The 18,259-nt window shown below is 35.6% G+C and overlaps 2 long non-coding RNA genes across 4 annotated transcripts in view; one reads left to right on the top strand and one right to left on the bottom strand.

Annotated features, from left to right (window-relative positions):
* LOC106037703 (uncharacterized) overlaps positions 1–18,259 on the top strand; it is a 129,513-nt gene that overhangs the window by 49,881 nt on the left and 61,373 nt on the right. For 2 of the 3 annotated variants that reach the window (XR_010834897.1, XR_010834895.1), the window contains exon 2: positions 17,382–17,456. This is a non-coding gene — a long non-coding RNA (uncharacterized lncRNA). Of the gene's footprint in view, positions 1–12,761; positions 14,960–17,381; positions 17,457–18,259 lie in introns of those variants that run through there. The other variant, XR_010834896.1, reaches the window with a different exon arrangement.
* LOC136786332 (uncharacterized) lies at positions 8,803–18,048 on the bottom strand. The gene is made up of 3 exons (XR_001208187.3): positions 17,540–18,048; positions 11,616–12,019; positions 8,803–9,409 (listed from the first exon to the last, which is right to left on the bottom strand). It is a non-coding gene; the product is annotated as an uncharacterized lncRNA (long non-coding RNA).

Raw genomic sequence — 18,259 nt, 5'->3', positions numbered from 1 at the left:
CTAATTTCTAAAAGAAAAGACAATGGAGAAAAAAATCATTTGGAAATGCTGAAATACATATTTTCTATATCATAGAATCATAGGATGGCTTGGGTTGGAAGGGACCTTAAAGATGGTCTAACTCCAACCCCCTGCCAAAAGCAAGAATGCCACCCACCAGATCAGGCTGCCCAAAGCTCCATCCAGCCTGGCCTTGAACACCTCCAGGGATGGGGCATCCACAGCTTCTCTTGGCAACCTGTTTCAGTGACTCACTACCCTTACGCTGAAGAATTTTCTCCTAATGTCTAGTCTAAATCTATTCTCTTTTAGTTTAAGACCATTCCTCCCTGACCTATCATTATCTACCCGAGTAAAGAGTCCTTCTCCAAAGGTTAAATGAAGTTAAATATTCTATTATTCATAACATCTAAATGATTAGTGTAGTAATAGTAGTAAAAGTAGTTTTATGTACCTTTATCATAATACAATTATTACATTATGAGAATGTAGATCTAGTTAATGTTTTCACTCCTGATTTAATAGGATACAATTTCTTTTAATGCATCTGTGACACACAGTTCCATGAAACACAGTGGAACTTGACTGCAATGAAAATGGTGCAATGCTTCATGGAAAAAACGTCTTCGGATCGTTCTGACTACAAAAGAAAGGGGGGTGGTGTGAGGTAGAATTGCAGTACACATTAGGAGATATATCATAAGAAAATGGTGTTTGATACTTGGTTAATCGAAGTGAGATATTTTGAGGCAGTTAGATTGTCAGAATATCCCAGTCAATTAGACTTTCAATAAAATGTTAAATTTTTATTAATCTCCAGTGGACAATCAACATCTTTTGGGAGAATTTTTGTTCTTTCCAAAATTGAATTTTATGTCAGAAAATCATTATAATAGAAGATTCCCAAATGATTCTACTTAAATGCTGATATGATCTGCCAATTGTTTCTAGAACTGCTTCATAACTGTCTTAAAATTTATAACCTCTGTTCTTCTTTTGGAAATGGAATATATTGAATGCTTCTCTTATTCTGGTAAGAACAGCATGGCCAACAAATAAATGTATTATCCATTCTCTTACCAGTCAAAATTTAATTAACCTCATGTTTATTCTCACCTCTTGGTCATCTCTCAGTTGTTGTGTGATAATAATTCATTTTGGTTGGCTTAACACAAGTTAAATTTACACAGAGTGAATTTGGCTGAACCTCAGCTGTATATGCCAGATGACATTTTAATGTATCTGTATTGTGAAATGAATTCTGTGGAATCTGCCCGTTGTACATTCAGGCATCCTTAAGGCTAACCACCTGGAGTACTGTGTTCAGCCTGGAGGGCTCCAGCATACGACCTATTAGAAGGGGTCCAGAGGAGGGTCACAAAGATGATCAGAGAACTGGAGCACCTCTCCTACAAAGACAATCTGAGGGAGGTGGGGTTGTTCGGCCTCTCCAGGGAGACCTTGTAGTGACCTTCTGATACCTAAAGTGGGCCTACAGGAAAGCTGGAGAGGGACCTGGTTGTTTTTTTCACTTTTGTTTTGACATTAGTTGCTGTCTGAATAGCCAAGTTTATGAGTCAGTTATCATGGAGTGTACGTATTACATTCAATGTGCAAACCAGGTCACGAAGAGAAGGAATTACCATGAACTTCTTTTCATTCCTCCACCCCCATCCCACCCTCTCCACCCCCCATGGTAAACTTTCTTATTCGGGGCCTATACATTTCCCCAAAAACAATATATATTATATATATATATATATATATACACACACACATATATACACATATACATTTTTTTTCCAGAAAGTAAATTTTATCTTAAAAAATATTTAGACCAGAAAAAAAGTCCTTGTGCTAAACCCAGAAAATCCTTCAGTATGACATTTTAAGCTTTATGTAATTATTTGTTTCTTTAAGCATGTCATATTTCATATACATTTAGTTTACCCTATTTTTAAGAACTAAAGATCATACATGCAATGTATTTTCTGTATAACAAGTATTACTACATCACACGTTTCTGCAGTTATGAAGATGAATTTAATTTTTATTTACTTATATCTCTCATTAAGTACCATAACGAATCAAGCTAAAGTTGCTCTCTTAGCTCTGAGTTTATTCTAAAATATTCAGAAAAAGTTTTCAGTGCTGCTTTGCCTCCTTAAGTGCCACCTAGATTTTCAAGTATAAGAACTTAGAAACAAGCCTTTTTGCAGCAAGGCTTTTCACAACAGACAGTCTTTTTGTTCAGGTGTTCAGAAAATCTCTCTTCCTTTTCTTTCTCCTTGTTAGCCCAGCCAATCTTCATATTAGCTGATATATATTTGGTTTGTAATTGAATTTCAGTTTAATGTATTACTAGAAATTACTTTAAAAAAAAGAAATTTAAAAAGAGGGAGACAGAAAGATGCCTTGGTACCCCTTTACCAATCTGAAAAATAACTTCCCCTGCATATACACTATCCAGATTTATTAGCTCTGTCTTTCTAACACAGAACACAGGTTGCTGGGTATACACATAAATATATGTGTATATATATATATTATATATATATATAATGTTATATATATATATGTAATATTTTATATATATATATATATATATAAACAATAGTTAACCTCTTGGGCTAAGGAAAATATTCAACTTTCACTCTAAGTTAGTTTTTTTTTTTTTTTTCTGCTTGTTGCCAAACAGTTGAAAATGAGAAAATTTGAGGAATGTGCTTTCTCTACGTGTGAGTACACAACAGTTGATGCTAGCAGGGCATTTGACAGTAATAAATAGTATCTGGAATGTAACTCTGTTCAGTTGTCCCTGTTCCTTCTATTCTGGGTACGGGTGGATGTATAGTCTTATTGTTTCTAAATGCCATCACCTTCTAGCTGGGTATAAAACATAGACTTATCTTCATCCTGGAGTCATTGTAATGCCATTTTTTTTAAACAGCATTTAAAAACTGCCAGTGTAATATCGATAGCAATGCCAGTTAGGCACTGTCTTGTTTTTGCTTCTCATTTAATGACACATCTATGCGCTTAATATTTACATGTTAGTCTGAAAAGCTTTTACTACAAAGGCAAACTTGCCCATTTTTTTTTTTTTTTAGTGGAGCAAATCATGTTCCTCTGTTATCTGTTTCCATACCGAGTTATTTCTATTGAGGGGAAAAAAAAAAAAAAAGCAATAATTCTCAGGTTACTCTATTACTGTTGTTCATAATTAAACCATTGCAACTGAAACATACTATAGGCTACTTGTAAAATTTCTGGAGAATGTGTGTCTGGAATTTAATATCTGCAGCACACAGAAACATCTAAGCTACAAAGTTAACAAATAGTGTATAGGAAGGAGAAATGCATTCCCTGATTAAGAAATAGTTGTGCATACTGGTCAGGGAAAAATTGAGTAGTAATACCAAAAGTTGCCTTCTTGATGGTATAAAATAAATCTATGGTTTGGATACCCAAAAATATATCTCAAGTGATAAAGCAGAACAAGGTAAATTTGGAGGTAGTAGATCATTAACTAGTAGACAATAAATATATTTCCTTTTTCATGCAGCTTAAGGCAAAAAGGTTTTTTTTTTAAAAAAAGTCTTATCACGCTGACAGCTCTCAGGGGAAAAAAGGAAAAAAAAAAAAGTGTTATAGTGGTGAATGAATGTAAACTCTAAATGGCTTCCTTGTGATTAACTTCATGAATTCTAATTCTATTCTACTGTATCATGATGCATGGATGCTATGTGCAAAGCAATTTGAATTAGAGTGCAGGGAAGCCTGCTTTGATATAAAGTAGCTGTTGTATTCTCTGTAGGATGTAAGAAACAGATATTTGCATCATCTAATCTGCATTCTGGCATACTACAAATTATTTAAATTAATTCTGTTATATCAATAATTAATAGCTGTGTGATGATATCAGATTAATGGGTTTAAAATATATATATTTATTTAATTTAAAAGTAAGAAAAAAGAAATACAGGATAAAAACAGAATATGTAATTAAATCAGTAAGTTGCGAAAGGAGTGATAAAGTTATGATGAATAATAGTCATATATTCAGAACATGATTAATCATATATGGTAAACTAAAAAACTTGGCCTGATTCTCCTTCTGTCTGCTAAAATGCTTACGGAGTCAGAAACTGTGTGAGTACTATTTAAATATATGTTATTTTGACAACTTTGCTCATACTGTCATTATGGAAATCACTGGCTTGCAGGTATCTTTAAAACACCATAAATCCTATATTCTGTATTATTGCAACACTTCCGGACTCAAAAATTGGTGGCAAATCTAATAATAATATTGCTGAGGCCAAGATTTTATTATTTAGGAATTTTAGATTAGAGTACTAATCAAAGGTACTAATCACACATAGGTACAGTGCTATGTAAGGGAACTCACATATGTATTGCATTTTATGCTTTCAGCACTATTGATATAGAAAGGAAGTAGTAATTGCCTCAGAAAACTTTAAGCGAGTCCAAGTTGGTGGCCCAAGGACAGCTTGAGCTCTGGTCAGTTAACAAAGGTAAAAGTAGTTTCAAATGCTACAGCTGCTTTTGATTCGCCTGCCACTTTGTAGCTTCATAAACCTTCCCCTGCCCCCCCCCCCCCCCCCCCCCCAAAAAAAAAAAAAAAGTTGCTTCTTCTTTAAAGCTGTTGCAGAAACCTGCGGAAGTTGGGAGGGCTGATGAACTGCCCTTGGGGACTGTTGTGATTACCTGAACAATAGTAGATATGAAAAGAAAAGACTGAAGTGTCATTTTTTTCTTTTTTTTTCCTACCAGTATTCCTTCAAATAATATCTATTTCCAAGTATGACATCTCACTGGAGGAGACTGTGATTAGAACTCTTTTCTCCTTCCATGTGCTGCTAAGAACCCAGAGGTTTTATAGTTACATAATAGCTAAAAAATCAATGGGTCAGTGGATTTAACTGGCCTCCACTGTATGGGAAATATGTGATTTCCTCTGTACCACTGTACTTTTTGGAAAGAAGGGAACAAGTTGATAAAATGTATTTTCTTTTAACAAGTTTAGAAAGAGGAAGTCTTTCTTGTTGGAATAGCAGGTAATAAAAAACAAGAAAATTGAGAGGTCAGGTAAGAAAAAAACAAGTGCTTGAAGATGGGGAAAACAATTGAAAGCTATTTTTAGTAGTTTTGCTGAAGTATCTGTTGAAATATTTTTATTCCTTCCATCTCTGTCTTCAGAAGAAGGTTTTATAATAGTAAAGGCATCCTCCTCATAGCAACCAATGATATGTCTATTAGAGCAGCTGCATCTATGTTTTTCTTTCTGATGTTTTATATCATCAGTGACACTTCTTGTGTTTCTTCTCACCCACTTCCTAAAGTATAATTACAAAGAGATGGAAATGTTTGTGACCCTGACTTATTATTGTTAAATAGGTTATAATTGTAACCTGAAGTAACTGGCTTTTGCAGGAAAACAGTGTTAACCTGTCATAAGAATTTCTCTAATGGCCTATGCTTATGGTCATTCTAGATAATAAAATTCTAACCTTTGTTACACGTATCCTAGCACAGTAGTGTTAAGGCAATTGTCCCAGTCCTCAAAATATCTTTTACTTACATTTATGAAATAGACTAAAAGTATCCATGTTAAATGTCTAGGTTTGTTGCACAATGGATCTGAACAAATACATGTACTTTAAGAGATACATGCAGCATGGATAAAACTGGGGGAAAAACTGTCCTTAAGCTGGAGTTTTCAGTGCGTGGTTTGTCACACACAATGTGTATGATTGTAATACAATATTAGTGCAAGAACAACATACATCTGTACAGCAAAACAAGTATCAGTACCACTAGGAATGAAGCAAGTGTTTTGGAGATTACAAAATTGGTCCTTACATTGGGATAACTACCATAAATTCTGGATTTATTGCCTAGATTCTTCCTACCTAACGTAGTTTCCAACTGAAGCACCTGAAGTGCTGCCCTTAGGCTGTGTGTGCAGATCAGAAGCATCTGCAGAGGGTGATTCATGCCAAGCAGGACCTTGAATGTAATCTGGAGCACAGCTCCCTCCCAAAAGGCTATATACAGATGGAGATGAGGGTGATGAGACCTCTCATTTAGGCAGGTCAACAAGACACCCAAAGCCAGAAGAAGTGTAACAAGACTGAAGTCCCATATTGGCTGTTATCATTAATAACCTTTATCAGAACAATTCAGAGAACTTCTTGATCTCTTCTTTATGATTATTTTTCTTCATGATTAATGATACCTTGCCCACCCACTGCCATGCAAATAGATGTTTGTTAGTATCTCTGCAAAACATGGATCTGTGCAGGGTTCAAATTCCCACAACCACTGTAACTAAGCAAACATTGTTATCCCATTTTATACACAGGGAAATTGCAGTTCAGAAAAGAAAAAATAATAAAAATTAGCTTAATTGCCTAAAAGATACCCTAATGCCTTAACAGATTAAGCAGTAATACGAGATTTCATTGAGTATAATTCTGCTCTGGGATTTCCATTAGTTTGTTTGCTTTCTTTGGCAAAGGTCTGAAGTTTTGATGCTCTTTTCCTCAGTTATGGTAAAAGCGTTTTTTATGTTACCTCCGATTCTGAATGCTGGAGGGTAGCTTTAAAATTCTGGTTCAGTCACGCTAGGAAAGTCTTCTGTGTATTGGATCAGGTTGTTTCAAAGCCAGAAAAGCTGCTTTAGTCAGTGAACAAGTGCTTGTAACACCTCTTCCATCATCTCCTCCAGCCTGCCTGATTTAACACATCCAGTGTCCTGAAGTTATTGGGAAGGCCTAGAGAAGCATTTCACTTGGTGCATCACTATCTCCAACTTGCTGGCTACAAGCCTTGTGATATATTACTATTCTCAATCTAAGCTTTAATTAAACCATCAAAACTTACTGGGACAATTAACACATTTTTCATGAAATTATTTAATAATACCTAAATTATCACAAGATAATTAAATTGAATTGTAAACTTATTTTGACGGTTTCTGAACTTCCTACATTTTTGTCAAAGATCACCATTTTGATTGGCACAGTATGATTGATCCACTGCTTTCCTGAACTGAAATTTTGTTCACAATAACACTTTCTAGGTGTGTTTATAGCAGAAAGTCTTCAGTTTGAGGATTTACTCAGACATGTATGCATGCATACTCCTATTTGGAGTACAGGAGTTGGAGTTTTTGGGTACACTTGCCTGAGTAGTTGCATATTGTTCTCATTAATTTCCTTTTTAACTTTTGTGGGATGGAGATTTACAGCATTGGGCCATTGTTTTTTAAGGGTTTTTAATTCTTTAATATTATATAAATTTGTAAAGTTATTATTTTTTTCCCCTTTTCTCATTTGTCTTGCATAATTTATTCTAAATTTAGTCAGAACATACCATCAAATTGCACTAGTTCTGTCCAGTAATGAATAGCTCTTGAGACAGAGATGAGGATTTTCTGAATCCCTCATTATTGACTTACTCCTGCTTCCATCAAAGTCAATGGAGATTTTAGAGTTATTTAAAAAATAAAAATAAAATAAAAAAAACACAGTCAAATTCTAATAGTATTCTAATTGTGAACAGAAGAACACCATACTGAAATAGCAATATCAGAAGTAATGAAAAATAGTCTGAGATAACTGTAGCAATTTTGATGTAAATATAGACAGGGAACCTCAATGTATTTACTACTGATGTACATAACTTTTGATGACTGTAATCTACAGAAAAACAGGCTGTTCTTTACCTGCCCTGCAGGAAAAAAACAGTGAACTAGATAAGTTATTCTCTCCACCTCTTTTCCCAACTTCTTTAATTAAGGAGTTAGATTAAAATAAATAAATAAATAAATAGAATGTTTTGATAGAGAAACTGAATGTGTTACATCTGTATGAGTGAATACGCACAAAGGGAAATATCCTAAGGAGACTGCAGCTATTTAAGAGGACAAAGAATATATAGTTTGTTCTCACAGAACTGTATTATTTTATCTAACATTGTCTTGTAATTTTCTTTTTTTTTTTTTGTCTGTTTTTGTAAGAGTCTACTTGACTGGAAACTTGTTCTTTTTTCATAAGGTGAAGAGCTATGCAATAATGAATGATACGCTTAGAGAAGACGTTAAAATTGAACAATTAGAGAAATGCAAATATAAAAAATAAGACAATAGAAATATTCCCAGAGAACACACTAAACAGAACTTCTGAAAGCAATTATCTGTTGATTTGTCCTTGTAGATCAAGCCATGGTCCTTTAAGGGGATGTTTTCAGTTCATTGCCATAGACCAGGACTAAGAACCATGGCAGTAATGACAGAGGAGGAGGATGGACAAGTGGTAATTACCTAGTGAAAGTTTACAGTGTTGACCTTATTTTAAATTTATTTATTTATTTATCCATGCCCAGTAGCTAATAGCTCTGGAAAGCGCAATACTGCTTAGAAAAATAAAGACATTTCTGAAGAAGGAAATTAAATTTTTTTTAGATGCCACTATAAACTTTGGAGAAGACATTTGAGCTCTTTTTTTCTGGTTTTAAGCTCATAAGGATGCCATTAGGTATCTAATGGTTCTAAAAAGCACTTTCAGCTGTGTGCATATCTTCCTGCTGTCTATTGCATGCCTGCAAGTTGTTTCACACTGGAAAACTCAGAGCAGGTATTTTTTGTAAAAAGTACTTGACAAAAAGACAGATTTGACAAAGAAAAACTCACATGAAACACCAAGGAATGAGAATGTAGTATGTGACATTCAGTTTTAGTATCTGATGTTGAAGAATAAGTTGTAAGTTGCATGATAGAAAAGTGCTAATTGGGACAGGAGTGGTGAAAGTTGAGTAATTTTTAAGTTCATCTTAGAATTATAGAAACAATTGGAAGCAAAATACCATTCCTGTATTATAGCCAAGGCAAAATTAAGCACTAAGGGATACTTAAAATTAGTTTGCCCACCCAGTTAAGAAAGTATAACTTAACGCTGCTTTCATGGGTGTGCTTGTCCTTGTTTAACAGAACACATAATTAAAATATTTCCCAAGTTTCAGAAGTAATTTTCCTTTTCATAGCTTTAATTCAGTATGAATACCTTTTGGATTTACAGGTAGCCCATACATTTATTCACCTTTGTTTTGTTGCTTAAATCAAGAAATCTTGCCCTCAGTCAAAGAGCCCTCAGTCAACTCAGGCACTGACTGATTTGTGAGCTTTGAATTCCCATTTTTTCTTCATGTGAGGATGGATCCAAATATAGTAACTGAAGTTTTCATTTGCTATAATTTTATATTTGCCTTGAATGTGGTGTCTAGTCCAATGCTATGTCGAAGGAAGGAAGTAGAACAATCAGGTAGAAAATGCCAACTGAAAGCTGAGATCTGACTGGTCCTCCTCTCCCATGTGGAGGTATACCTGAGGAAACACGAAAACTTCATTTTTCTGAGATGTAATCACAGGCTAATTTTTAAAAAATATTTTTATCTTCTTTTGTTGCTACAGGAAAAATTGATTCTAAAAATACTTAGTTACAAAATTTTTGTCAAATGGCTAGTATTTGTATCCATCATCTGTTTCAGTTGTACTTCAAGGCAACATTTGTTATTCAGTTACATACTGTGTTTAGATAGTTACACGGACTTTTTTCCCCAATAAATTTAGTTCATATGGAGTAGCAGCACAGACTTTACTGACATACAGATAATACCAATAATTATACTAAACTCTTGTTATCTTGTGTGGTGATTTATCCTGAATTGTGATTTATATTGAAAGAGTAAGTGTCTGAGAAATAACAGTCCAAGTTTCAAGAAGCTGATGAGGCCATTGCCCATTTATCTCATGCACACTTGTCTTAAAAATGTGTTCTTGTTTGTATTGCACTAATGCTCTTCAAATCCAACTTCTCGGAGGTCTGTGTGCATTGAAGAAATGTTCTGTGATCACTTAGGAAGAAAGGAATCACAGTCACTTGTCTTTTATTACTCATCTGCTTCAGAAAGGTACCAAGTTTCATGATGTAAACAGTTTCAACATATAAATTCTTACAGAAAAAAAAAGTTTTTTTCATTCTTTAAGATTTTATATCTCTTGTTGTAAAAATAACATGGCTTTATGTATTTTCCCAGAGGAAATATTTATATATCAGTAGGAATTCACACTAGTTCTTCCCTCTGGTAAAACTGTATATCTGATTTCCAAAACAAGCTGAGTATGTCAGTCATTTTTTGTTGGTTTTGTTGGTTGGTTTTTAGCTGCCACTCTAAATTACAGGTAGGAGTTTCCATGAAAAAGATCTCATGATCTTTTACAACTCAAAAAAAAAAAAAAATTGTCAAATGTTCAGTTGTTTACTTTGATCCATCTACTTGCAATTTGCATAGAATAGATGCAGCAGAAGATGAAGGCCTCACGGTAATATCATCAAAGGATGATGATTACTGAGCTCTCCCCAGTGGAGGTAGCTGCTTGCTAGGGTGGGGTGCTAAGTAGTGGTAGCTGTGCAGAGTGCACTGGGACAGAGCAGGGAGTCCAGCAGTGGGCTCAGCTGGGTGCGCTGTCCCAAGGTACGTGAGAGGCAGGTGTGATGAGCTGAACCAGAGCTAAACACAATGAGGGGGAGGAGTAGGAAGGAAATGCAATGTGAAGGTAGAGAAAGGAACAGTAGGAGTCTTGGAAGATATATGTGGAGATATATCTGGAAAATATATCTGGATATATCAATATGGAGACAAAAGCAAAGGTCTGTTTTTGCCTATTACTACACCTAAGAAAAATTAAGCGCTATTGTCTCTGCTCCCTGCAGAAATAGGGGCATGAATTTAAAGAAGCAAATAAGTGGGGTGGCTCAGGAGTTGGAGGGAGAGAGCAGCAGCAAGTCCCCCAGGGATGGGGAGGCTGGGAGGCAGCCCAGAAGGGCTGGAAGAGGTGGCAAACAGTGCAGGAAGAGGATGCCAGGGAATAAGCCTAGCCAACATAAAGTTTGGAAAACATAAATCTTCATTATGATAAGTACAAATGATATAGATACACCCTAAAAGGGTATATTAGTCAAAATGTAAAGAAAAAGAAACATTTCTTTAATTTTTGAAAAGTGAAATGTGAATATCAGAATTTACATCAGATGCCTTAATTTCTATCATTCTGTTTGAAAAACCTGGCAAAATGATTTACTCTCTGTTCCTCTAGCTTAATACTATTTTGAGGTGAACGAATATTTTAATGAACTCATTTCATTTCAAATCATTAAATATATTCATGCTTGATAACATGCATCAGTTCTTTCGGGGGGGGGGAGATTATTACTAGGAATAGTGCAGTGCATTAAAATTGTATTAAAATGTAGATTTAGGCCATATTTAATTTCCTCCTGAGCTCTGTGTTGTGCAAGAAGTGTACAAAACAGATGTAGTCAAAAGTAAAAATTGACAGAATCAGCTTGTGCCTGCAGGGGTCAGCAAAGAAGTTGTTCAAGTTCTGCCCCTCTCAATCTGCTCCGATTTCATTTGGTCTGTAGAGCACAGTATGCTCTGATAGAACCAGCACACACGTTTTGAATTAATCAGTCATCTCAGCATTAATAATGCAGTGCAAATTATAATAAGCTGATCTGCAAATGTACCTTTGAAAGTCAGTGGTAGAGCTCTCCTTCACAGTCAAGCTGCAAAATCTGAATCTTACTGGAAAAAAGATTGGAAGTCCCCAAAAACTGTTGTTATATTCAGAGTCAATTTCATAGTGTGACCTTTTCTGCTTTAATGAGTCAGCAGGGTGATGAAGAGATGATAAAGAATAGGATCTTTTTTGAAAAAAAAGATTCTCTAGCATTGTTGGTTTATCTGAGCTTCATGTGGGAGAGTCTGCATGCACGAGGATGTAAAGATAGACCTCTAGCTCTGGAAGACGGTAAGTAATATTAGTCATGATGGAAGATTCTTTTCCTCAAAGAGAAAAATCCAAAGATCTGTGGTTTCATTTCATATGCTTTCTCAGCACTAAACTGGCTTTCTTCTAACTTCAGAGTTTCTGCAAAAGAAAAATCTATGTCAGTAAAATTCACTGTCAGGAAATAATTTATTTCTGATCAACCTTAGCTTTTGTCTGTTTGAGCCAACAATAAGTAATGGGAACTGAAAGCTGGCCAAAGAGGGACAGGGTTTTGTGGTTCCCTCTGGACAAAAAAGTGACTCAGATAGGCCAGCTCAGCTAATGTCTGGATGAAATTAAAAATTTCCTTTCAGGTCAGCAATTGGAATGAAGTATTTCACTATTTTCACATGCATTTTTAATGTTATTTTATGCATAGAATGGATATAGCAGTAACAGTTATTTCAAGTTTGATTGAAAACAATAATAAATTCCAGGATGATGTGACAGAAGATTTTTTTTGGTCACTTTTGTATTAAATATGAAACAATAATTCAGAAGCTGATTTTTTTCTAATATTCAGAAATATAGTTAGCAATGGCATTTTGTAGAAAAAAAAAAACACATTCTGGAAATCTTTGAAATAAAAGAAATATACATATTGAGGAATAAGACAATTACACTGCATACCATTATCCTTACCTTTCCTGAAGTATAGTTCTCAAAATGAACAACAGCTGATACTGTGGTCTCAGCCTGTGAAGTGGGAGGATTTTGTCCCATATCCAATAGAAAATATTCCGACTTAGGCATCTCCTTTTAACCTTATCTTTTTTTTTTTTTTTTCAGTAGCTTGGAATTATTGTTTCAGTCTGTGAAACATTACAGTTCGTAGATTCCTTTCAGTATGACTGTTGTCTAGTGAATTATTCCTTATCCAGTATGTTTGTAGTTTGGTTTTCCCGCCCAAGGGTCAAACAACTGTCTTTTTTTTGAATGGCATCTTAGTGTTTTTTTTTTCATGGAATATTTTCTCAAAGCGTCAAAGTCATTTTGAATTGCAAACCTGTCCTCTAATGTGCTTGCAGCCCCTCCCTGCTTAGTGTCACTTGTGATTTAAATAAGCATATTTTCTGTGCCACCGTGCAGTTTGTAACAGTTTTTAAAGTTAAGGTGCATGTCCAAGTAATTTAATGTAGTTTATTACTAAAAAAAAATAAATCAGACAGTGGGCGGGTGTTGTTATTAGTTTGGCAATAACACTTTCAGATTGACAAAGGCCCAGTCTTGGTTGTCCCACTGCAATATTTGATAATGAACTGAACATGTGATATTATTAGCAACTAAAATTACTGAAATAAAATGAAATTTGCTTGAGTTCCATTCCAAAACTATTTCTGGTCTATAAGGTTGATTCTAGTAAATGAAAGCCTTTGGACCCAGATTCCAATGTCCTAAATTTTACTACAGGCTCTGTGCCTGGTGTGACTTTCATTCAGCATGTTCAGCCAAAGGGAATTAGAGGGACTTAAAGGATCCAAAACCAACACACAATCAATGCCAGAGGGCATTTCCTCCTCTCCTCGGAGAGACTCATTAACTAAAGAGGGAGGCAGAGTAACTGGTGCAAAAAGGTGTGTGGTCACAGCTAGCTGAAATAATTCCCACCACATCATGTCTCTGCATATTTTACTGTCATGATGTATTCCTAAATCCATCGGAACCTAGATCTACCATTAGATAGCATACAGCAATGACTTTCAAGCCTCAGTTCTTTTGGTACTAATAGGGAAGTGGATTGAGAGTATAGCAAATAAATTAAATTAATTATGTAGCAGGCAGTGAAATATGACTAAATGCATTGGGATCTTGTTGTTGTTCCTGATGATGCATGTGAATCATTCACATCTTCTGAGCTGTTCTGTTTTCTGGTGGATGCACTCCTATGAGAGAGTTCAACGCTACCTACAAAGTATATGCTTGTGTGAATCTAATTTAGAAAACATTAGCAATTATCATGGAAGCCCTGGTTTATATTTAGATTGTAATCATTCACTCAATTTATAATGCCTTTGGACAGGGACTGTCGTTCTTTATTATTGGAATCCTGTGACTATAAAAACTGTAATCAGAGTTGCTAACTTTTGTTTTCGCACTACAGGTAGGCAATAGCTATGAAAGAACAGTTTTAAGAGCACAACAGTAAAAGGAGGTTTCACATGCTTAAAGCAAGACTCTAAACAAAACAAAAAGTGCAGGAGAAAAAGATGTATGAATTTTAAGAATTTTAGATTAAATATCATGCATTGGAATTTAAATCTCTGGCAAAGGTAAAAATAGCTGCCAGTGGTGATCTCAGAGAAAAAGTCTACATAGTTGCACCTAATCTCATCACTTTCTGTGAGACCTGACAGGTTTGTCACACTGTATTTGGCTAAATATATATATATATATATATATATCTCAAATAAAAAAGACTGTTCTTTACGTTAATTAATTCAAGAAAAATAGGAAGATGGGTGAAACACTATAAACAGACTTGCATGCAACTCTCTGAGCCAGTTCTCTCATCATTTAAATATTCTTTGGACAGAATGTTCCTGTCCTGGACATGACTGTTCTCTATTAGGGACTAGCTGTGGCTGCTTTTTCTTTGGGAACCATTTTCTCCTGGGGTCTTTTTACTGAGATTGTATCAGTCTTGTATCAGTCCTGCATTTGCTTTAAAATACTAATTTCTATAGTTTTTTTTTTCATATATTTTGTTCTTGTGTGATTTCAGACAATGTGACATCCTTAAATTTAATCCAGCTTGTCATCCTAGTTTGTTTTCGACTAGATGGGCACTTAAGTATTTTTTATCTTCTGTAGGGGATATCCTCATCGGGAAACGGCCAATGTAGCCCTATTGGCAATGTTTATTGTGTATGAACACTGATATATTCAAAACACAGATAATAATTCTCAAATTGTATATAGAAATATTTCTCAAACAGTCACTTTCTGCAAAGATCCAAGAACCAGATGAAGCCACTGTTAGCCACTGAAAGACTGGCAAAGAAATAATTTTGTCATCTGCTTCTGCAAAACTTCTTTCAGGTAGGCTTTTCCTGAAAGCATTTGCTGAGCTGATTAAGGTTACTTCTTGGTTGCTAATGCATTGCAGTAAGGTTCAGGTGGTAAAAAGCCTCTAAATATTTCTTTGGTTTCTAAAAGTCATCCTTATTATTTATAATGTACCAAGTTATTATATTGTTTAATATTTAAATGGAATGGTATTTTAAGCAGTAACTCAACAACAAAGTAATTTAAGTTCTGCTATGAGATACTACATCTCACCCATTTGTGTGCATCATGCTTGCTCTAAATCAGAAGTAATTTATAGATCTAGAATCATTTTTCTGTAGTGCTTTCAATTCATTTTTCCATTTTTAAACCTGTAACACCTTTTGCGCTAGCTACACATATTCACAGTTCTTTCTTGTTGATATTCCTCTAACTCTGAAGTGCAATTATATTGTATTTCCTTGCTATTTGCAAGCGTAGAAAGTCTTTATTGACCCTAGTGTGATAGAAACCTATCTCTGGTATAGTAACCAATAAATCTTGGAGTTGAAATACGTCTGCTTTAATCTTCACTGTAATCAATTAAGCTCTGAGGTTAGAACTACTAAGATTTAATTCAGCTGAGTGTTTGCAGAAGTCTCTGAACTGCCTTTTCTGAGGAATTGATTGTAATATTAAGATACGTTAGTAGAAGAGCAAATCTATACACAAGATCTAAATTTGGTCACAGCTATAAAATAGTGGTTGAAGTATACCACTGGGTAATGTATTATGTCCACTTTTTGGTCAAAAGGTCAATAATTTATAAGGTTTAATGACATAAGTGATTTCTAGTTTGTACAGAAAAAATCGTATACATGTGTTACTAAAGTTCCATGCAACTTGTTTTTATCCAAGCAATTATTTTTAATGTGAGTAATGACTCATGCATTAGTCAGACTGTTGATATGAACGGTCATTTCTAAGTGCCACGTAGTAACAGTTCCTGCTACTACTTCTGCTTCTGTTATTGTTATTTTTTTCTATATACTCCTCCAAAATTCAACTCTATGATCCCTCGCTGTCTGTCACTCCTTCAGAAATAACAGTCAGACTGCAGATACATTTTAGCCTTCAAGACACTTAATCCAAGAGCCTCAGGGAACCATTAAACATTTCCTCAGAATGGCAAATGATGTTATCCTTGATTTGACCATTCAGGAGAAGCACCCATGAGCTAGATTGCACCATGGACTTACAAGGACCCAGGACCTAGAGAAGATATCCCTCCCAAGAGTCTCATCAAACACTGTTGGAGGAGGCATTAGTCAAAAGGGTTACCAGCCATCATGGCAAATTTCAAACATGGCAAGACTCAAATCATCCAAGGCCTTAGTGCAATACTGTCAGTCCTCCCCATGCAAGCTCACTGCCCGTGACTCCTATGAGGGATGTATGGAATGACTGTGATGGAACCTCTGTTACCAGCCTTGACTTTCATCCACCTTTTTTCTCTGCATACTTCGCAGTTCCTCTTCAATCTCTTCTTTCATTTTCCAGCACAAGCCCTGGCTGTCTGAAGCTATGTTATTTTCTGTCATACAGGCCATGTTTCCTCGCTGAGCTGATCTGTGTGTAGCAGTATGGGTAGAAACCTTGCATCTTGTAAGTCCCTCATAAGCTTCCTATCTCTGCTTCAAAACTCTTCAAAGAAGAGTTCTCATCTGTCCCCTCCATTTCCTTTATTATTATATTTTTCTTGGCTCCACCAAAATAGAGCAGAGGATGATGCTGGTCTGGGGAATAAACTCCTTTTTTCTTGTGAAATGTAAAAACACTTCAGTTGTTCATTTTTTTTCCACCTTCCATCCAAGCCAGGCTTTGTCAAGCCTGAACAATAAACGTCTCATGTTTTTCAGAACAAGGTGGTATCTCTTTTTATCTCCCTGACTTAGTGGCAAAAAAAAGAAAAGATTCATCAGAAAGCAAAGATTCATTTAAACTGAAAAGCTCTTGTGATATACGAGTTTCACCAAAAGTTTTCTATTGGAGAACAATGCACAAAACAGCAAGGCCCATCCTTTCCCCAGGCAGCTGGGAGAACAATGTTTAGGGCACTTACCTGACTTGTAGAAAGTGCAGGTCCAGCTTTCTGTGTTGCCTAATTTAGAAGAGAGACTGAAACCAAAGTCTTCCAGCACGCTGGCTGCATGACCTTAGAGTCAGAGTGCTCAGAACATTTTTCAGTGCCTTGCAGGATTTTTCTAAGACTTTTATAAGGTCCTAGTTTTAGCTTGAACATTTTTGCAAGATAATAAATCTTTATTTGCTGTGCGTTCTAACATTGTACCTCATCAAGAAGAGATTCTAAAGAATGTACAGCTCTAAGAACAGTGAGTTGTTGTGAAATACAAGCTCACAGTTTGATTATTTTCTTACATGTTTTCTTAATTGTCCTTAATTGTCATTTCTACAGACGGAAACTCTGGAAGAGGCACCTGTTAGATCATGAAGTAAAAAGAGAAGTAAAGTGTGGAAGAAATGGTGTAAGGTAAGGAACAGCACTGCAATCTTCCAGTCTGCTGAAGCTGTGATGTGGCACCACTTATTTCCCTCTCCAGCCTAATTCCTTACCTCTACTGGCAGAAGTAGGCATCCTCCTCATTGTAACCTTTGATAGTTTTGTTGATGTTGTTGCCATTTTTCTGAGTCACTTTTCAGATGGATCATTTCCTCGGCCTGGTTTATCATTTAGCTACATGCATGCTTGAACCAGTTCTCTAAGGGTAGGAATGTACAGATAACATAGGAGGAGTTGAAGGAGCCCCCAGTCAGCAATGTTATTGTGCATATTAACGTAAACTGAACATAAAACAACAGCACAAATCTCTAGAGGAGATCCATTATTGATTAAATTACTTGTCTACCAAGTACAGAATTTTACAATGACTCATGGTGGTTGGTTGAAGTCCTAGCTGTAGTGAGGAGATCAGTGCACTCCTAATAGGAATTTCACTAGAACCAAGGATTCAAAGTCATTACTTTGAAGAGGCTTCTGTCTTCCCTGAAAAAAAAAAACCTTCTGTCTGCATAGAGCTGTTCCTGTGAGTGGTGTCAGAGATATGCCAGGAAACAAACCTATACCAACCTACAAGCAGAAATCAACAAAGATAGAATTTAGGAGCAATAAACATCACACAAGAACTAGAAACTAGAATAGCATGAGTAGGGACTGCTAAGGTTGCATTGCTGCCTCCTACTGTTTTTCAACTGTGTGCCTCTTTGGTTCAGTTTATACAACATGCCATAGGGTCATGTTGATGACTTTTGCCCTCATAAGCATTCGTTGTGTAC

Source organism: Anser cygnoides, chromosome 13, assembly GCF_040182565.1.
Source record: "Anser cygnoides isolate HZ-2024a breed goose chromosome 13, Taihu_goose_T2T_genome, whole genome shotgun sequence".
NCBI classification, from domain to species: Eukaryota; Metazoa; Chordata; class Aves; order Anseriformes; family Anatidae; genus Anser; species Anser cygnoides.
Note: the sequence above shows the minus strand (reverse complement) of the source record. Positions and strands in the feature narration are given on the sequence as shown.